Raw genomic sequence first — 22,733 nt, 5'->3', positions numbered from 1 at the left:
TGTTAATCAACATCAATAAAAGTAAGACATTTCTCTGAAGCAGGAACAGTTGAATATTCAGAACCCAAGGAAGTATCTGCAGGAAGCATTAGTAATAGAAGGATAACACTCATCATTAGCAAGCATCCAATAATGTCCAATATAGTTTGAGTCCTACAGTTATGGCTGTGGAGCAGAGGCAGTCCTTGAGAAAATTCCTGGCAACTGCCTCCTATTCAACATTCTGATTCATGCTCTCTAGCTACTGAGACTGCCAGTACTTCAGCAATGCTTATATTGAGCTAGCCAGAAATAAAGCACCAAGCCAAACCAGAGGGCAAAGAAAAAGATAAGGCCAAGAAAAAAAGAACAGTCTGTACTGTTCATGAGACACTCCATCATTAAGGCAGTACGCTAAGTAAAGGCAAGGTCTTGGCCGGGAAGGTCTGTATTCTTCAGGAGCAAAAGTTAGAATAAATTATTCATAGAATGAAGGAGGTACAATGAAGTATGAGTACTGGGGGTGGTGACTTTTTTAACTCAACAATCATTTTAAGGATAAAATGTTCTTTTAGAGAACTGCCACCATTGGTTGATGAGAAAATTCAAGAGTCGAGAATCCAAGGTTTGTAGTATAAACCTGTTACTTGTCTTTGTGTTACCAGAGGGGAACAATAAAACAATTAGACTTGAATAGTTGGAAGATTTATGCTGAAGGGAGAGTTTTATTTACATGGACAACTGGAGAATGCCCTTTAGTGGAGGAAAACTTTTCAAAGAGAGGGCATTTGCTTCAACTGCCTCAAAGCTCTAATACAAACATAAAATAAGAATCCAAAAGCTGGAAAACATCTGATCAGGCAGATCTGCAGAGTGAAACAGAATTACCATTTCAGGTTGGCGATGACCTTTCATCAGAAGTAAAGAAAGAGACCGAAATCTAAAGAGTTTCTTAAGCCAGTAGAAGAGGTGAGGAGGTAGTAAGACCAAAGGAGAAACTCTGCAATGGATTGGAGGACAGGGAAGATTAAGTAACAAAAGATTTCATAAAGCTAAGGTCAGAGTGGTAATGAGTATAGTAATGAAACAAAGGTTGTGTCCAAATGAGATGTGAATAGTTACAAAAAGAATCTAAATGTAACATGAAGATACATAAAAAGAAACAAGGCCACCCCAACGAAAGAAAAAAAATTAAAACAACATGAAGACTGAGGTTATGACCTAAAGTTGTTGAATTCACTGTTGAATCTAGAAGGCTGTAGAATGCCAAGTTGAAAGACACAGTGTTGTTCATTGAGCTTGTGTTCAGCTACATTGGAACATGGTAGCAAGTCGTGGAAAGTGGAGAACTAGAACGACAAGCAACTGAAAGCTCAGGGTCATGCTTGTAAACTGAATAGAAGTGTTTTGCAACAAGGTCATCCAAGTCTGCGTTTGGTCGCCCCAAAATAAAGCAGCCCACACCATGAGCAGTGATGATAGTATGTTAAATTGAAAGTATGAGTAAATTGTTATTCCATTTGGAAGGAGTGTTTGGGGCCTTGGACAGCGATACAGGAGGGGGTGAAAAGTTTTATCTCTAAGCATTTCCTATAACTAACATAGGGAAGGGAATTAACTGTCACTGAACAGTGGACATTGGTGTCACAGAGAAAATGATTGCAATGGAATGCTGAAAGGGAAGGACAGAGGAAGATGTGTTTGGTAGTTGCAACGTGCTGGAGCCGGCAGAAATGACAAAGCTTACCTGTTGAAAATTTCTTTCAGGGTTATTTCTCTATTTGTTCTATTGATGTTGCTTGATATCCACCTGGACCGACTAGAAGGAAGAACAGACTTAACTTCATCCTCACCATGCATCTGTCCATGACAGTACTGGTAAGGGTTACTACCGTAGTGTTCTTTTGTAGACAAAGTCTTCACACTGTGCACCCTCCATCATATTATGTGACTCTAACACTATTAAATGGGATAGATCTAGCAACTCAAGACTGAGTGTCCATGATGTGCTGTGGGCCATTAGCAGAGGCAGAATTATACTCAACCACAATCTGTAACCTCATGGCATAGCATGTCTGCCATTCTACCATTGCTAGCAATCCAGGGATCAAGCCTCGTTCAATGGAGAGTGCAGCAGTGCATGCTCGGAACAACACTAGGCATACCTAAAACTGAAGTGTCAACCTGGTGAAAATACAACACAGGACTATCTGCATGCCGAACAGCATACACAGCAAGTAATAGACAAAGATTAAGCAATCGTGTGACTAATGATCGATCTTAGTTTTGAAGTCCTACCACATCCTGTTGTAAGTGGTGGTGGACAATTAAACAACTCACTAGAGGAGGAAGCTCTACAAATATCCTCATCCTCAATGAGCGAGGAGCCCAGAACATCAGCACTAAAGGTAAGGCTGAAGTATTCACAACAATCTTCATCCAAAAGTGCTAAGTGGATGATCCATCTTGGTCTCCTCCAGCAATGGCCATCTCTGACAAGAGCGAGCTAACCATCACCACTTGATATTCAGTGGAATTATCATCACTGGATCCCCCACTATCAACATCCTAGGATTACCATTGACCGGAACCTGGATTGGCTAGTCATATAAATACTGTGGCTACAACATCAGGTCATAAGCTAGGAATCCTGTGTCGAGTGACTCATCTCCTGACTCCCCAAAGCATATCCACCAGCTATAAAACACAATTCAGGAGTGTGATGGATTACTTCCACTTGCCTGGATGAGTGCAGCTTTAACACCACTCCAGGAGCTCTATACCATCTTGAACAAAGTAGCTCACTTGATTACTACCCCTTCCACAAAGTCCCCCTTCCACCAGAAACAAACAGTGGCAGCATTGTCTCAAAATGCACTCCAAGACTCATTAGCCAGCTCCTTCCAAACCCATGACCATTACTATCTAGAAAGACAAGAGCAGCAGGTACCTGGGAACACCATCACTTAGAAGATCCCTCCTCCCTCCCCCAAATCTCTGACTATCCTGACTTTGAATCAAAATCCTGGAACTCCTTCTCTAACAACACTAATGGTGTACCCATACCTCGGGGACTGCACCAGTTCAAGAAGACTGCTCATCGCTACCTTTGCAAGAGCAACAAATAATGGCCTGGACGACAAGATCCACATCCTGTAAAATAAATTGAAAACAAATAAATAAACTTGCATTGTCTCTTCTCTGACTTGTCTCTCTCCTATCACCTAACTTGACCCATACAAAATCTTCCTCAGCCACAGCTAGTCACTAGCTAACCTTCCAATTAAACAAAGCCTGATTATTGAACACTAATGGGCCATCTCCTTATCTTCATCTTGCACATACATTTCCTTCCTTTTCACTTCTGCAAAATATCTCCTCCATCTTTGATCTCATAGTAGTCTGTAACATTAAGGTACACTTCCCTTTCCTCTCAGCTCCTGAATTCTGTAGTATTCAAACATCACAAACATCTCCCTGGATTCCAACACTGTTACCCTCCCCTTTGAAATCACTATAATCACCGCTCTCCTCAAATATTTCACTCTTGATGCATCTATCCTCTCTATCAGAATTCTGAGATATCATTGCAGGATTCTTAACTGTTCTCGACTCCCTATTCCAGTCTTAATTTCCTGAAAATCTAGTTTTGAGTTTTCTCAGTCTGGCTTCCGCCCAGCACAGTGTAAGGTGAGAGTGACTATCCTTGATATCAAGGCCACATTGATTGAGTATGATATCAATTATCCCTAGCAAAATTGGAGTCAATGGGAATTGGGGAATAGAACATAGAACATTACAGCGCAGTACAGGCCCTTCGGCCCTCGATGTTGCGCTGACCTGTGAAACCAATCTAAAGTCCATCTAACCTACACTATTCCAATATCATCCATATGCTTACCCAATGACCCTTTAAATGCCCTTAATGTTGACGAGTCCACTACTATTGCAGGAAGGGCATTCCATGCCCCTACTACTCTCTGAGTAAAGAACCTACCTCTGACATCTGTCCTATATCTATCACCCCTCAATTTAAAGCTATGTCCCCTTGTACTAGCCACCACCATCCAAGGAAAAAGGTTCAGACTGTCCACCCTATCTAATCCTCTGATCTTGTAAGTTTCTATTAAGTCACCTCTTAACCTTCTTCTCTCTAATGAAAATAGCCTCAAGTCACTCAGCCTTTCCTCTTAAGACCTTCCCACCATACCAAGCAACATCCTGGTAAATCTCCTCTGCACCCTTTCCAATGCTTCCACATCCTTCCTATAATGCGACGATCAGAACTGTACGCAATACTCCAAGTGTGGAGTTTTATATAGTTGCAACATGACTTCATGGCTCCGAAACTCAATCCCTCTATCAATGAAAGCTAACACACTGTACACCTCCTTAACAACCCTATCAACCTGGGTGCCAACTTTCAGGGATCTATGCACATGGACACTGAGATCTCTCTGCTCATAAACTATGAAGCTGGGCTAGCGCTTAATAGAAAAAAGGATAGCAAGAGTTTTTATAAGTATATAAAAAGGAAGAGGCTGGCTAGGGTGAACGTTGGACCCTTAGAGGATGAGAAGGGGGACTTAGTGGTAGGGGATGGGGAAATGGCTGAGGTCTTGAATAACTTTTTTGTTTCGGTCTTCACAGAGGAGGACGTGAATAATTTGCCGGGTGTTAGAGATGGAACGGTGGTAGGACTGGAGGGTCTCGATGACATTACTGTTACTAGAGAGGTGGTGCTTGACAGACTGGAGGGGCTGATTGTGGACAAGTCCCCAGGATCGGATGGAATGCATCCGAGGGTTCTGAAAGAAATGGCAGAGGTGATAGTGGATGCCTTGGTGGTTATTTTCCAGACGTCGCTGGATTCCGGGGAAGTGCCGGAAGATTGGAAAGCGGCTAATGTTACGCCGTTGTTTAAGAAGGGTGCCAGGCAAAAGGCGGGGAATTATAGGCCGGTTAGTTTAACGTCTGTTGTAGGTAAAATGTTAGAATCCGTCATCAAGGAGGAAATAGCGAGGCATCTTGAGGGGAATTGCTTGATAGAGCAGACGCAGCACGGTTTCGTTAAGGGAAAGTTGTGTCTGACAAATTTACTGGAGTTCTATGAGGATGTGTCTAGGGCGGTGGATAGAGGAGAGCCGGTGGATGTGGTCTTTCTTGATTTTCAGAAGGCGTTTGACAAGGTACCTCACAAGAGGTTACTGCAGAAGGTCAGGGGACATGGAGTTGGGGGTAGGGTGTTAGCGTGGATAGAGGACTGGTTGTCAAATAGGAGGCAGAGAGTGGGGGTCAATGGGTGCTATTCGGATTGGCGGTTGGTGACTAATGGAGTGCCTCAGGGGTCGGTGCTGGGGCCTCAGCTATTTACCATTTATATAAATGATCTGGAGGAGGGAACCGAGTGTATGGTGTCGAAATTTGCTGATGACACCAAGACTGGTGGAAAGGCAAATTGTGCGGAGGGTGTGGAGAGTCTGCAGAAGGATCTAGATAGGCTGGGCGAATGGGCCAGGAACTGGCTAATGGAATTTAATGTCGGCAAGTGCGAGGTGGTCCACTTTGGTAGGAATAATGGTAGGAAGGATTATTACTTACATGGAGAAAAACTGCAGCAGGCGGCGGTGCAGAGGGACCTCGGGGTCCTTGTGCATGAGTCGCAAAAACCCAGCTTGCAGGTGCAGCAGGTGGTCAGGAAGGCGAATGGGATGCTGGCCTTCATAGCGAGGGGATTGAATATGAAAGTAGGGAGGTCTTGCTGCGGCTGTATAGGGCAGTGGTGAGGCCGCAGCTGGAGTACTGTGTGCAGTTTTGGGCGCCGTACTTACGCAAGGATATTTTAGCCTTGGAGGGAGTGCAGAGGAGGTTTACTAGGCTGATGCCGGAGTTGAGGGGGTTGAGCTATGAAGAGAGGCTGAATAAACTAGGCTTGTACTCGTTAGAGTTTAGAAGAATGAGGGGAGATCTCATTGAGACATATAAGATGATGAATGGGATGGATAGGATAGAGGTGGAGAGACTCTTCCCGCTCAGAAAGGACAGTAGGACTAGGGGGCATAGCCTCAAGATAAAGGGGGGGCGGATTAGAACAGAGTTGAGGAAGAACTTCTTCACTCAAAGGGTGGTGAATCTCTGGAATTCTCTGCCTGTTGAAGTGGTGGAGGCTACCTCGCTAAATATTTTTAAGAAGAGGGCTAATGGGTTTTTGATAAGAGAAGGGATTAAGGGTTATGGGGAGAGGGCGGGAATGTGGAACTGAGCCACGACGGATCAGCCATGATCTTACTGAATGGCGGGGCAGGCTCGAAGGGCCAGATGGCCTACTCCTGCTCCTATTTCTTATGTTCTTATCTACACTACCAAGTATCCTACCATTAGCTCAGTACTCTGTATTCCTATTACTCCTTCCAAAGTGAATCACCTCACATTTTTCCTGGGACTTTGATGTTGTGGCCATTTTGGAGACATGGATTGAGCAGGGACAGAAGTGGTCGATTGAGGGAACCGTAGTTTACTAAAGAAGTTGAACCTCTTGTGAAGAGAAAGAAGGAGACTTATGTAAAGATGAGACGTGAAGGCTCAGTTAGGGCACTTGAGAATTACAAGTTAACCATGAAGGACTTAAAGGGAGAGCTACGAAGAGCCAGGAAGGGACGTGAGAAGTCTTTGGCAGGTAGGATCAAGGAAAACCCTAAAGCTTTCTATAGGTATGTCAGGAATATAAGAATGAATAGGGTAAGATTAGGGCCAGCGAAGGACTGTAGTGGGAAGTTGTGTGTGGAGTCCAAAGAGATAGGAGAGGCGCTAAATGAATATTTTTCGTCAGTATTCACGCAGGAAAGCGAATACTGAGATACAGGCTATCTCAGCCTGTATCTGAGATAAACTCCATTTACCATCTCTCAGCCCAGCTCTGTAGCTTATCTATGTCCCTCTATAACCTGCAACATCCTTCCATACTGTCTACAACTCCACCAACTTTAGTATCATACAAAAAATTAACAAACCCATCCTTCTAAGCCCTCATCCAGGTCATTTATAAAAATGACAAACAGTAGTGGCCCCAAAACAGATCCTTGTGGTACACCAGTAGTAACTGAACTCCAGGATGAACATTTCCCATCAACCACCACCTTCTATCTTCCTTCAGCTAACCAATTTCTGTTCCAAACTGCAAAATCATCCTCAATCCCATGCCTCTATTTCCTGCAATAGCCTACTGTGGGGAACATTGTCAAATGCTTTACTGAAGTCCATATACACCACATCAATTGCTTTACCCTCATCCACCTCTTTGGTCATTTTATCAAAGAACTCCAGAAGGTTTGAGGCATGACCTACCCTTCACAAAACCGTATTGACTATTCCTAATCAAATTGTTCCTTTCCAGATGATTATAAATCCTATCTCTTATAATCCTTTCCAAAACTTTGCCCACAACAGAGGTAAGGCTCACTGATCTATAATTACCAGGGTTGTCTCTACTCCCCTACTTGAACAAGGGGTCAACATTTGCTATCCTCCAGTCTTCTGGCACTATTCCTGCAGACAATGACGACATAAAGATCAAAGCCAAAGGTTCTGCAATCTCCTAACTTCCCAGAGAATCCTAGGATAAATCCCATCTGGCCCAGGGGACTTATCTATTTTTACACTTTCCAGAATTGCAAACACCTCCTCCTTATGAACCTCAATCCAGTCTAGTCTAATAGCCTGTATCTCAGTATTCGCTTTCCTGCGTGAATACTGACGAAAAATATTCATTTAGCGCCTCTCCTATCTCTTTGGACTCCACACACAACTTCCCACTACAGTCCTTCGCTGGCCCTAATCTTACCCTATTCATTCTTATATTCCTGACATACCTATAGAAAGCTTTAGGGTTTTCCTTGATCCTACCTGCCAAAGACTTCTCATGTCCCTTCCTGGCTCTTCGTAGCTCTCCCTTTAGGTCCTTCCTGGTTAACTTGTAATTCTCAAGTACCCTAACTGAGCCTTCACGTCTCATCTTTACATAAGTCTCCTTCTTTCTCTTCACAAGAGATTCAACTTCTTTAGTAAACTACGGTTCCCTCAATCGACCACTTCTGTCCCTGCTCAATCCATGTCTCCAAAATGGCCACAACATCAAAGTCCCAGGTTCCAGCCCACGCTGCAAGTTCACCCACCTTATTCCGGATGCTCCTGGCATTGAAGTAGACACGCTTCAAACCCCACCTTCCTGCCTGCCGGTACACTCCTGTGACCTTGGAACCTTACTCATGACTTCACTACTCACATCCTCCTGTACACTGGAGCAACAATCCAGGTTACCATCCCCCTGCTGCATTAGTTTAAACTCTCCTGAAGAGCATTAGCAAATTTACCCGCCAGGATATTGGTACTCCTCTGGTCCAGGTGTAGACTATTCCATTTCTAGAGGTCCCATCTACTCCAGAATGAGCCCCAATTATCCAGGTATCTGAATCCTTCCCTCCTACACCACTCCTGTAGCCATGTGTTCAACTGCTCTCTCTCCCTATTCCTCTCCTTGCGAGCATGTGGCATGGACAACAAACCAGAGATAACAACTCTGTTTGTCCTAGTTCTAAGCTTCCACCCTAACTCCCTGAATTTCTGCCCTACATTCCCATCCCTTTTCCTACCTATGTCATTGGTGCCTTTGTGGACCACAACTTGGGGCTAGTCCTCTTCTCCCCTAATGATCTCATAAACACGATCCAAGACATCATGGACCCTGGCATCTGGGAGACAACACACCAACTGCGAGTCTCTCTCATTCACACAGAATCTCTTATCTGTCCCCCTAACTATGGAGTCCCTAATAACTAATGCTCTACTATTTCCCTTCTGAGCAGCAGGGACAGACCCTGTGCCAGGGACAGACCCTGTGCCAGAGACCTGTACCCCATGGTTTACCCCTGGTAAGTCGTCCTCCCCAACAGAATCCAAAACAGTGTACTTGTTATACAGAGGAACGGCCACAGGAGATTGTTGCACTGACTGCTTCTTACCGCTTCTAACAGTCATCCAAGTATCCTCATTCATAGGAGTATGAAACTCCCTGTAGCTTTTATCTATAACTGTCTCTGCCTCCCAAATAATCCTGAGTTCATCCAGTTCTAGCTCCAGTTCCCTAACACGGTCTTCAAGGAGCTGGAATTGGGTGCACTTCCTACAGGTGTACTCAGCTGGGACACTAATGGCGTCCCTCATCTCAAACATACCACAGGAGAAACATCGCACGACCTGCACTGACTTCCCTGCTAACTTACTAAGAAATGAAAGAGAAAAATTACTTACGTGGCGAAAAACTGCAGCAGGCGACGGTGCAGAGGGACCTCGGGGTCCTTGTGCATGAGTCGCAAAAACCCAGCCTGCAGGTGCAGCAGGTGGTCAGGAAGGCGAATGGGATGCTGGCCTTCATAGCGAGGGGGATTGAATATAAAAGTAGGGAGGTCTTGCTGCAGCTGTATAGGGCATTGGTGAGGCCGCAGCTGGAGTACTGTGTGCAGTTTTGGGCGCCGCACCTGCGCAAGGATATTTTGGCCTTGGAGGGAGTGCAGAGGAGGTTTACTAGGCTGATACCGGAGTTGAGGGGGTTGAGCTATGAGGAGAGGCTGAATAAACTAGGCTTGTACTCGTTAGAGTTTAGAAGAATGAGGGGAGATCTCATTGAGACGTATAAGATGATGAATGGGATGGATAGGATAGAGGTGGAAAGACTCTTCCCGCTCAAAAAAGACAGTAGGACTAGGGGGCACAGCCTCAAGATAAAGGGGGGGCGGTTCAGAACGGAGTTGAGGAGGAACTTCTTCACTCAAAGGGTGGTGAATCTCTGGAATTCTCTGCCCGTTGAAGTGGTGGAGGCTGCCTCGCTAAATATTTTTAAGAAGCGGGTTGATGGGTTTTTGATAAGAGAGGGGATTAAGGGTTATGGGGAGAGGGCGGGAAAGTGGAACTGAGCCACGACAGATCAGCCATGATCTTATTGAATGGCGGGGCAGGCTCGAAGGGCCAGATGGCCTACTCCTGCTCCTATTTCTTATGTTCTTATGTTCTTAAAAGAAGAAAAAAAAACTCACCTACTCTCACTCCGAATCTTTTTCTTAGGTTAGAGGAGGAGAGGGTGGGAACACTTCACATGCAGTGCCTCGGGTTTCCTCCCCATACAAATTTATTGGGGAAAAAAAAACCTTCCCAGATCTCTTTGCGGCCTACTTCCAGTTTCCGGCTGCTCAGAAAAAGAAAATTAGAAAAAAGTAAGTGAAAATAAACTTATCTTGTCTTCCAGCTCTCCCCTCAAAAATCACTGCCCTCTCTGCCTGCTCCACTGGAAGAATGAATACTCTCCACTGGTTGGAATCATACTTGGCAAAAGTAAAGGTGGTTGTAGTTGTCGGACATCAGTCATCTCAATCCCAAGACATTGCTGCAAGAGTTCCTCAGGGTAGTGTCTGAGGGGGATTAACACCCATACTAATAGTATGGAGGAAAATAAGTATCAAGTGAAAGGGTTAACAGAGACAATTCTCAAAAGCCTACACAATGTTTAACTGCAGGATAGTAAGCAGCTAGTTCCAGACACCTGACCTTCAGATAAGAGAGAAAGATGCTATGCTGGGAAAATGCCTTTAAAACTTGCATTGGACAAGGGAGTGATCCATGTTCTAATATCCAGACACAGCTGGGATGCCTAAAAGATAGGGGAAACCAATACTCAATTAAAGCAAGTAAAATCCTGCTATCAGTTGGATATTATAATTAAGTAAGGTGACAATGACTGGTTTTAAAACCTATACTTTAATATGATGTAACCTTAATAAATAACTATGGGTGGAGACACCTCCTATTCTTTTAATTGGTGTATGCTAATTACTTGTACTTGAAGCTGAGAGTTTAATTGCCTCTGTATTTCTGAATTTTTCACTCTGAACGGTCTGAATGACTTCATTCAGAGTTCTATAGCAATAATCTTCTTTAAAAAAATCATCTTAAACCATTCTGTGACTTTGTCTAGTTACTTGAAGGGAATGATAATTTCAAATACAATAAGAAAACCATCATAATAGTGTCCTAGGCCAAATCATCATCAGGTGCTTCATCAATGACCTTCCTTCCACCATAAAGTCAAAAGTGGCGATGTTCGCTCATGCATAATGTTCTGTACCATTCATAACTCCTCAGATAGTGAAGCAATCCATTTCAAACACAGGAATACCTGGATAACATTCAGGCATGGGCTGGTAAGTTGCAAGTAACATTTGCAGCACACAAGGGCCAGGCAGTGACTATCTCCAACAAGAGGGATCTAACCATTGTCCCTTGTAATTCAATGACTGAATCCCCCACTTTGAACATCCTGGGAGTTACCATCATCAAACTTGCGCTTTGCTACACATTATATCATCATCAAGGGAATGTTTGATGGATTCAGTATCATTGAGAGATATTCTCGGGTGGCACGGTACACAGTAGTTAGGACCGCTATTCATAGCGCCAAGGACCCGAGTTCAATTCTAGCATCGGGTGACTGTGTGGAGTTTACACGTTCTTCCTGTGTCTCCATGGGATTCCTCTGGGTGTTCCAATTTCTTCCCACAATCTAAAAATGTGTGGGTTATTTTGATTGGCTACGCTAATTTAATCCTTGGTGTCAGGGGAATTAGCAAGGTAAATACATGAGGGTGTGGGGATAGGGCTTGGGTGAGATTGTTGTTGGTGCAAGCCTCATGGGCCAAATAGTCTCCTTCTGCACTATGGAAACTCTAAATTCAATGTCAAAGAACAAAGAACAACACAGCACGGGAAACAGGCCCTTTGGTCCAATGAGCCCGCGCCGCCATTTCAACATTGTGAGTCCCCTCTTCCACCCATGACCCTTGTCTGCGCTTATGGCACTCCACATTGGAAACCAGATTGAGGGGAGACTAATTTAGGGACAATTTGTTACACCAATCAGCCTAAGAGCACATCTTTGGAGTATGGGAGGAAACTGGAGCACCCAGAGAAAACCCACGCAAGCACGAGGGGAATGCACAGACACTGGCCCAAATCTATGTTTCTGCACAGCCAACAGTGATAGTCACTGAGCTGTCGTGTCCAGCTGCAGACAAGACAACCTTTTTTTTCCTGCTGTCAGCTAGTTAACTATTGCCACTCTGAGGGACATTAGAAATGTATGATTAGCTAACTTTGAAAATTTTAATTTCAGACACAAATTAAAGTTCTTAAACAATGTTATTGAGAAAAGTCGTATAACGGGTGGCCAGTCAGCAAGGACCAGTGGTGAATACAGCTGTTAAACAGGAAGTGGCAGAATGGCACTCCAGCAACACATAGCCCTGGAACTGAAATCTGAAAGAGGGATGGAAAGTAATTACCTCCCCCAGTATGCTGTGGAACTTTGGCTGCAAGTCTGTCCTGCTGATACCAGAGTTAATGAAAACGGCGATTTAAATCTGCTAACAGTTGCAATTTGAAAACTGCAGCAACAGTCCTTTTTTCCTGATTTGTGTGAAAGTTTTCCAAGCAGTCATATGTGCAGAATGATTTCCAAACTCATATCTGACCGGAAATAAGGAAACACATCAGAAAGTCCTTTGTTTCACAAGTATGATGATAACATCACAGCTACAGATAGTCATCCTGGTTTGGCGCTGTGGTTTATTCCACGTGTAACTAAGTGGTTTACAGTGGTTCTGTAAATAGGAAATGACTGGTAATTAATAGCTATGTGACAGTAAATGTGTAATAGCTTCTGGAACAATTTTACCACTGAAACTTTCAACATCATAGTAGGTTTTATTTTAGATTAAGTGAACATTTTAATCAATTACCTCCAACCTAAAATAATTAATAACTGGGCAACTCTTGAAGTCAGTCAAATTTACACAAATCCAGTATAGACCATGTGTGCATATTTTTGGAATGTCTGCATTCAGGACTGAAGTACCCTGCTAAAATTTACTGCCAGTGATGAGACATGTGTCATTGTGTGTCACCCATCCCACCTCTCCATACCATAAGAGATCACGGACAAACACAAACCCAGTAACCCAAGCTACCAATCCTGAAATGGAGAATATACGTCGGAAAGAAGTCACTGCTGGGAGTAGTTTATAGGTCTACTAACATTAGGTATACATAGGCCACAGAACATTTAGCAATATGGGAGCTTGTGGGAAAATAACTGCAATAATTAGGAACATTTTAGTCTTCATATAGATTAGGCAAATCAAATTGACTAAGGTAGCTTTGAAGTCCCTTTGGCGGGAACTCATTATATTATCAGAAATTATATTACTGAACAGCAGAGCTGTCTTGTTGATGCATTTGGTCTTCTCCTGCTCCTCTTACATTCTAACAATTATTTCAAACCCTGATATTTTCTGCTGTTGAAGGAGACTCCTTACCTACAGAGTGATGAGAAGTATAACCTGTTATATCTTTATTATATTGTTGTTTTTGTTCTGTGTACCAAGTTAATCGGCCTGCATGCATTTTAACAAACAAGTCTCCACGTAGGCAGTGATACATGTTGTCAGCACATGAGGACCACGATGGAAAACTAACCATCTACTAATGTTAAAATCCAATCTTAAAGTTCTGAGACTTCACTGTTGTGGGGTTACCTTGGAAATAAAGGTAAATTACTGTCTTGTTATCCTATTTCTGAGTTAGCAGTGTGTCCTTTAATTCTCTCATCCTCACCAGTTCCACGTAGTTACATCTTTTACAAATAATCTGTTGCATTGAATGTACACAATTAAGAAACAATCATTATGTTTCCGATACGGGACACTACGTCTGAACAACTAAAATGAGGCTCTTTGATGCTTTACTTACATCAACCACCTTCACTCCAGCTCAGCCCATTTAATGTCAAAACCTCATCCATTCATAATTTGTAGACTTTAGCTTTATAATACTTTAAATCATACCACTTCCTCCTCCTTTTATGTCTTTCTTAATACCTTCCTCTTTGACCAAATGTTTAGTCTTCCCCTCTTAAAGTTTCGTTCCTTACTTTGATTACATTTCTGTATTCACCTTGGAATGATGTTCTACATCAAGCATCTGTATAAATACAATGGCCCATATTTTGAAGTCAGCGATGAAGCAATGGTGTTTATTGCTTATGTTAAAGAAAACTGCCGACAAAGATTTAACTACCTCTGTGGATTTCACCTTTCCCACAATTAATTTGAACCTGGCGCCAGTCAATTGGTGCTCAACAAGATCCCTGGAATGGTAATCCAAAAATGACCAGATCATTAATTTCAGTCACGTTAGTTGATGGATGAGTATTGACCCCCATATTAGATGAATCCCTTGCTCCTCAAAATAGAACAAAGTGATCTTTTACGCCTAAGTGTTAAACAAGTACCAACATATAACTACAATACTTCTAGTAATTAAGTGCGATGTCTGGAGTCCATGGGTAAGAATTGTCACAGAACAAAATTCATGAAAACGAGTACCCTTAGTAGAAAACAATTAACTTTCCACTCTTCATGGGGGAATTACGCAAAAGTTTGGTACTGTTTTTAAATCTGAAAATGTGTTGTATTACTCAGGGTCATGCAGGAAAGTAACTAACTAACCCAGTTAGTACTAATAAAAAGATTCACCCAGTTACAATAAGTGCAATGATCTTGAGCAGAAAAATCCTGCTCTTTTAAATAAAAACCCTTGATGGTTTTTTTCATATACAAAATATTGTAATGAGCTGTCAGGGGGTTTTCTTTAAAAAAGGTCACAAGACTGAACTGTTGTTAATGACTCTTAGTCAGGGCATTGACGTCCACACTACAATCAGTGTATGCTGAATGAATAATGGTAAAGTAGGCCAACATTATGAAGTGCTTCGAAAGGTTAGTCGTGGCATAAATCAATTCCAGCCTCCCGGACTGCCTGTATCCACCATACTGCTGCAACAGGTCCACAGCAGATGCCATTTCCCTGGCCCTGCACACCTGGAACACCTAGGTAACAACGTCAGACTCCTATTTATTGACTACAGCTCAGCCTTCAATTATTCCCACGAAATTCATCTCCAACTCTGTCGCCTGGGCCTTGGCATCTCCCTCTGCGACTGGATCCTGAACTTCCTAAATCACAGACCACAATCAGTAAGGATAAGCAACAATACCTTCTCCACAATCATCCTCAACGCCGATGCTCCACAAGGCTGTGTTCTCAACCTCCTACTCCTTGTACATCTATAACTGTATGGCCAAATTCCCCTCCAATTCCATTTTTAAGTTTGCTGATGACACCACCGTAGTGGGTCGGATTTCAAACAATGACGAGACAGAGTACAGGAATGAGACAGAGAATCTGGTGAACTTGCAACAATAATCTCTCCCTCAATGTCAACAAAACGAAGGAGATTGTCATCGACTTCATGTAAAAGGAGAACATGACCCTGTCCACATCAACGGGCACAAAGTAGAAAGGGTCGAGAGCTTTAAGTTTTTAGATGGAGAGATCAGCAACAACCTATCCTGGTCCCTCCATGCCGACACTAAAGTTAAGAAAGCCCACCAACGCCTCTACATTCTCAGAAGACTAAGGAAATTTGGCATGTCAGCTACGACTCTCACCAACTTTTACAGATGCACCATAGAAAGCATTCTTTCTGATTGTAGCACAGCTTTGTACGGCTCCGACTCTGCCCAAGACCGCAAGGAACTACAAAAGATTGTGAATGTAGCCCAATCCTTCATGCAAGCCAGCCTCCCATCCATTAACTTTGTCTACACTTGCCCTCAGCAAAGCAGCCAGCATAATTAAGGACCCCATGCATACTGGACATTCTCCCTTCCAACTGCTTCTTCCGAGAAAGATACAAAAGTCTGAGCTCATGTACCAATCGACTCAAGAACAGTTTCTTCTCTGCTGCTGTCAGACTTAGGTTTTAGTCCAACCTATTTATTTGATAATATACTCACAAGCTTTCGGGTTAGCCCCTTCGTCAGGTGAGTATATTATCAAATAAATAGGTTGGACTAAAACCTGGTGTTGTCAGGCTTTTTACTGTGTTTACGCCAGTCCAACGCCAGCATACCCACATCATGGCTGTCAGACTTCTGAATGGACTTATCTTGCATTACGTTGATCTTTCTTTACATCCTAGCTATGACTGTGACATGACATTCTGCACTCTCTCATTTCCTTCTCTATGAATGGTATGTTTTTGTCTGTATAGCGCGCAAGAAATAATACTTTTTACTCTATGTTAGTACATGTGACAATAATAAATCAAATCATTCTCATTTCCAATTTTTACTCAATGAAGTGTACACCTGAAATGGCCACCTGTCTTTTCCCTTTCTGGATGCTGAATATTCTGACGCCTATTTCAAGCAGGTTTTGTTTTCATTTCAAATGGCCAATATTTGCAGTTGTTGTTCCCCTGCCCTCCAACCCCCAGTTTCCTAACAATGAACAAGGATGATGGCATCACTGGTAAGATCCCTCCAATTTCTCTCTGTATCTGCCACAAAGTGTGATCCAGTAAATGCTGTGAAACCGTCATTTCCTAGTTTTGTTTTTGAGGGATACAGTCTCAATGTAATTGGCAATTTGACTTGAGGAATTGCATGAGGGAACTTCAAACTGTGCATCAACTGCTTTTCAGATGTGCTGAGGGTCGTCGAATCTCCCAGAAGCTGCTTCTAAGGACCCAGAAGGATGGCAGACCTCACCTTTCCTGTAGCTGGAAGCAGCACTTCCAGTTGCAAATGGAGAGCTGATACCAGTAAGAAGGCGACTAAAGCTCTCTCTTCACATATTGTCCTTGTTGTCTGCTCACAGTTGCTAATCATGACTCTCCACACATCTCTATGCCATGATATTGGAATGGGGCAAGAAGAGGCCACCCATCTTGTCAGCATTAAGTAGCATATTGAGCTAGTACTGAAAGATTGTTTCTACTAGGGGGCAAATGGAGATCAAGGGAAACTGAGAATTCTCACTACGGATCAGTACATCATTTACCTCACAAGTTACAATTATTGACTAAATAAGGACTGGCAGCTGCCTACCGTTAGTGCTGTGGAGCTGGAAGGAGCATCCTTGTTTTCCACAGAACAGAATGTTAAAAACAATTCCTGCCATTTCTTCAGTGGAACTTTTAAGCACCATTGAGTAGGTTATTGTAGAATTGGATAAATTAGTTAGAGGTTGCAAGGTACATGCTCCAACTAGTTTTTCATGTATTTTGTGACAAGATTCTAAATCTGACATAGAACACTTCTTTAAATATTTCAATTGATGGTGCCATGGATATCAAAAAATAGTGAGGATCAATATGGTGCAGCTATATCACCTACTCAGACAAGATGAAGGACCACATCCTCAGAAATTAGCATACATTATGCCCCTTTTATCCTCAAAAACAAATAGAACACATATCAATTTCTACCTCAGTATGTCAAAATAACTCACCAGTCCTTATTTAGTCAATAATTGTAACTTGTGAGGTAAACGATGTACTGAACCATAGTGAGAATTCTCAGTTTCCCTTGTTTTCCATTTGCCCCTAGTAAAAACAATCTTTCGGTACTGGCTCAATATGCTACTTAATGCTGACAACATGGGTGGCCTCTTCTTGCCCAGTTCCAATATCATGGCATAGAGATGTGTGGAGAGTCATGATTAGCAACTGTGAGCAAACAACAAGGACAATATGTGAAGAGAGAGCTTTAGCCACCTTCTTATAGTATCAGCTCTCCATTTGCAACTGAAAGTGCTGCTTCCAACTTCAGGAAAGGTGAAGTCTGCAGAATGCAGTTCACATCATTATGTCAGATTAGGCCCAACAATAACTCCATTGTAATGTCAATGTAAGCTTACTTGTTACTAATAAACCTTATTTTAACAGAAACTGAATTTAACATCCTGGTGCAATGTTTGCAACCCAAAGCACATCATAACAAATAAATAACAATTGAAGTAGTCACTGTTACAGAGGTAAATGCAGTATCAAATTAGTGGACAACATAGTACCAGAACTGCCAAATTAGATGAATTAATAGGTGTTGTTGACAAAGAATATTTGGTTAGGCCAAGGGGAGAACTCCCTTTTCATCTTTGAGAAATACCATGGAAATTATCATTAATTAGTAGAAGCACACAGTACTTAATTTTAACATTTCATCTAGTTAAGATGATTCCCTGTGCATTGTGATTAACCACCTTCTTGAACTATTAAACCCTGAGGTGAAGGTGCTCCTACAGTGCAGTTAGGTAAGGTGTACCAGGATTCTGACCCAGCGACAAGAGGGAATGTGATTTATGCAAGTTGGGACGGTTTATGTCTTGATGGGGAACTTGGTGACGGCATTCCCAGGCACCTATATGGTAGGTTGGAAAGAACCGTGGATGAAGCCTTGGTGAGTTGCTCCTATGCATACTATGGATAGCACACACACCACAGTCACAGTGCCTTAAGGATGGAGGGGGTAACATTTGAGGTAATGGAAGGTCTATCAATCAAACAAACTGCTTTTCCCTGGATGCTATTGAACTTTTTGACCCATTGTTCTAGCTGCACACAAGCTGGCAAGCGGAGAGGATTCTAACAGACTCCTAACTTTTGTTTCCTAGATGCTGGAAAGGCTTTGTTTAGGTATAGGAGGTCAGACATTTACTACCGAATATCCAGTGAACGTGGTCTTTGTGGAACCCAAATTGTTCATTGGTGTGCAAGCTATTGATGACTATTACACTGCTGACTTCTCCTGCATCACTTTTCTGATGATTGAAAGTAGGCCGATGGAACAGTAATTGATTGGGTTTCAGTTGTCTGGAGATGTCTGGGCAATTAGTCATTTTAGCTATCCGTCAATGTTGTAGCGGTACTGCAGTACGTTGGTTAGTTGATTAATACTGATACATAGATATTCAGCACTATAGCTAGCATATCTGGATCAGTAGCTTTTTCTGTGTCCTATGCACGCAGCCTTTCTTTTTACCTCCAAAATATACTTTATTCATAAAACTGGCAAAAGTACACCATATAACAATTCAAATTTGACATTACATAAAGTGCAGTATTGTTCATAGCACCTCACCATTTACATTACAGGTTATATTTATAATTGACATTTAATTTCATACCAAAGATTCTCTGGTGCGTGCCTGGCTTGTCCATTACCAGTACCATGTTGAAGCAAAATCATATGGTGCAGTGAGCGTGAAGCCAAAAGTTTTCCCGGGTGCCATTATTGGAGACAGAAGAAGTTATTCCACCAATGCAAGAGGATGAACAGAGTGGACACCATTAATCAGAGGATAATATGAATGTCTTGCAGCAAAGGCTTAAGTTCCACACACAGTAGCTCATTCTGAAAGACTTATTTATCTTTAAATGTGGATTTACCAAGATCCAGAAGACTGTTTATTATTCATACGGCAATTTATAAAGCTCAATCGCCTGTGCTCTAATTTCCACCAAGTACCTTTCATCCATCACCTCCGAGCTTACGTGACCAGTCCAGCGATGTCTTGCTTTTTAATCCTTCAGTTTGAGTTCCGCCAGGGTCACTCAGCTCTTGACCTCATTAATGCTTAATGACCATCGTCTGGCAGCTCTGACATCCAAAATTATGAAGTGCTTTGAAAGGCTAGTCATGGCACGAATCAATTCCAGCACCCTGGACTGCCTGGATCCCGTTATAGTTTGTCTACCGCCGCAACCAGTCCACAGCAGATGCCATCTCCCTGGCTCTGCATTCAACTATGGAACATCTAGATAACCTATGTCAGACTCCTATTTGTCGACCAGCCTTCAACACCATAATACCTATGAAACTCATTTCCAAACTGTGACCTGGGCCTTGGCTCCTCCCTCTGCAAGTGGATCCTGGACTTCCTAATCCACACACCAAAATCAGTAAGGACAGGTAACAACACCTCCTCCACGATCATCCTCGACACTAGTGCCCCACAAGGCTATGTTCTCGGCCCCCAAATTCCCTTCCAACTTAATTTTCCACCTTAGTAGGTCGGATCTCAAACAATGACGAGATAGAGTACAGGAATGAGATTAAGAATCTGGTGAACTGGTGCGGCAACAATAATCTTTCCCTCAATGCCAACAAAACAAAGGAGATTGTCATCGACTTCAAGAAGCGTAGAGGAGAACATGCCCCTGTCTACATCAATGTGGATGAAGTAGAAAGGGTCAAGAGCTTCAAGTTTTTAGGTGTACAGATCACCAACAATCTGTCCTGGTCTCTCCATGCTGACATTATAGTTAAGAAAGCCCACCAACGCCTCTACCTTCTCAGAAGATTAAGAAAAATTGGCATGTCAGCTACAACTCTCACCAGCTTTTACAGATGCACCATAGAAAGCACTCTTTCTGGTTGTATTACAGCTTGGTATGGCTCCTGCTCTGCCCAAGACCACAAGAAGCTACAAAAGGTCATAAATGTAGCCCAATCCATCACGCAAACTAGCCTCCCATCCACTGACTCTGTCTATACTTCCCATTGCCTCGGCAAAGCAGCCATCATAATTAAAGACCCCCACCCCCTGGACACTCTTTCATCCACTTTCTTCCATCGGGAAACGGATACGGCATGGGGGGACCAGGACAGAACGTCCATGATCTGGATACCTAAAAACCTCAAGCTCTTGACCCTTTCTACTTCGTCCCCATTGATGTTGACAGGAGCATGTTCTCCTCTACACTCCACGCAAGTGTCAGAGAATGAGTACGTCCAACAAAAGAGAATCTAACCATCAGACCATGACATTAAACGCTATTACCATTACAGAAACCCATACTATGAACATTCTCAGGGTTACTATTGGCCAGATACTGAACTGGACCAGCAATATAACTACTGCGGCTGAACAGCAGGTCAGAGGCTAGAAGTCCTGCAGCAAGTAACTTGCCTCTTGATTCTCCAATGCCCATCCACCATCTAAAATGTATATGTCAGGAGTGTAATGTAATGAACCCTGATTTCCTGGATGAATGCAGCTCCAACAACACTTGAGAAGCTTGACACCATCCAGGACAAAGCAGCCCACTTGATTGGCACCCCATCCACAAATATCTTTCCAGCCACCACCATCGCACAGTGGCAGCTGTATGTACCATCTACAGATGCATCACAGCAATTCACTAAGGGTCCTTAGTCAGCACATTTCAAACACGACTGCCACTATCTACATCGAGGGCAAAAGAATGTACAGGAACACCACCACTTGGAACTTCCCTTCCAAGCCACACATTATCCTAATTTGGAAATATATTTCCATTCCTTCACTGTTGCTGAGTCAGAATCCTGAAAATCCCTCTCCAGCAGCACCATGGGTGTAATGACATCACAGAGTCATAGAGGTTTACAGCATGAAAACATGCCCTTCAGCCCAACTTGTCCATGCCATCCTTCTTTTTTAAACCCCTAAGCTAGTTCCAATTGCCCGCATTTAGCCCATATCCCTCTATACCCATCTTACACATGTAACTGTCTAAATGCTTTTTAAAGACAAAATTGTACCTGCCTCTACTACTACCTCTGGCAGCTTGTTCCAGATACTCACCATCCTGTGGACACTTTTGTATCTCTCCCCTCTCACCTTAAACCTATGCCCTCTAGTTTTAGACTCCCCTACCTTTGGGAAAAGATATTGACTATCTAGCTGATCTCTATAAGATCACCCCTTAGCCCTCTATGCTCCAGAGAAAAAAGTCCCAGTCTTTCCAGCCTCTCATAACTCAAAGCATCAACTCCCAGTAGCATCTTGGTAAATCTTTTCTGCACTCTTTCCAATTTAATAATATCCTTTCTATAGAAATCAGATGACAAGGACTGTACCCAGTATTCCAAGTGTGGCAGTACCGATGTTTTGTACAACTTCAACAAAATGTCCCAACTCCTGTATTCAATGTTCTGACCAATGAAACCAAGCATGCCGAATGCCTTTTTCACCACTCTGTCCACCAGTGACTTCACTTTCAAGGAGCTATGAACCTGACCCCTTGATCTCTTTGCTCTATAAATTTCCCCAACGCCTACCACTAACTGAGCTGCAGCAGCTCAAGAAGGCAGCTCCTCACCACCTTCTCATGGGCAATTAGGGATGGGCAACAAATGTTGGTCTAGCCAACGAAATTGATATACCATGAAATATTTTTTAAAGGTTCAAACATTCAATACAAACAGTGCAATTCCAGTTCAATTTGTTTCAAAACATTGTGTAGCTCTTTCAACTCTGACTATACTTACGACGTGGACTATATTTATAGTTACAGGTTATAGTGACAATTTATATAGCTCATGCCAAACTCTGGCCTTACGTTTCCAAGTCAGGGTAGTGTGGGGTTTGGAAAAGAGTTTCCAAGTGATGATGTTTCCACGCATCTTCTGCCCTTGACCTTGCAGATGTGGCGGATCTTGTAGGTGGTACAGCCAGGAGGTGTTTACCTTTAGCAGCAGACAATCAAATCTGCTGAAATTATCCCCACCCCATCTCAGGCTAAAGATACCTGCAAACTCTGCACACAGTTAAAACGGCTGGACTGGGGGGGGTGCTCTTTCGGGTCGGTCTTTCGGGTCAAACAAGTAAACTAACTTAAAGTGCTCTTTCGGGTCAAACCAAGTAAACAAACTCAAATTACATTAGGACACACTGGGAGGGGAAACCACATCAGAAACGAAACTGACTGAAAAGAAAACTAACTCCGCCTGGCAACAGGACCGGAAAGTCCCGTCTGGCGGCCAATC

At 42.9% G+C, this 22,733-nt stretch overlaps 1 long non-coding RNA gene across 1 annotated transcript in view; it reads right to left on the bottom strand.

Annotated features, from left to right (window-relative positions):
* LOC145348893 (uncharacterized) overlaps positions 1–22,686 on the bottom strand; it is a 64,412-nt gene extending 41,726 nt beyond the window's left edge. The window contains exon 1 of the long non-coding RNA XR_013888031.1: positions 22,307–22,686. This is a non-coding gene — a long non-coding RNA (uncharacterized LOC145348893). The remainder of the gene's footprint in view (positions 1–22,306) is intronic.
* Positions 22,687–22,733: the final 47 nt, after the last annotated feature.

Source organism: Carcharhinus amblyrhynchos, chromosome 10 (assembly GCF_965287045.1).
Source record: "Carcharhinus amblyrhynchos chromosome 10, sCarAmb.v2.hapA, whole genome shotgun sequence".
NCBI lineage: Eukaryota > Metazoa > Chordata > Chondrichthyes > Carcharhiniformes > Carcharhinidae > Carcharhinus > Carcharhinus amblyrhynchos.
The sequence above is the reverse complement of the archived record's forward strand: the minus strand, read 5'-3'. Positions and strand labels throughout refer to the sequence as shown.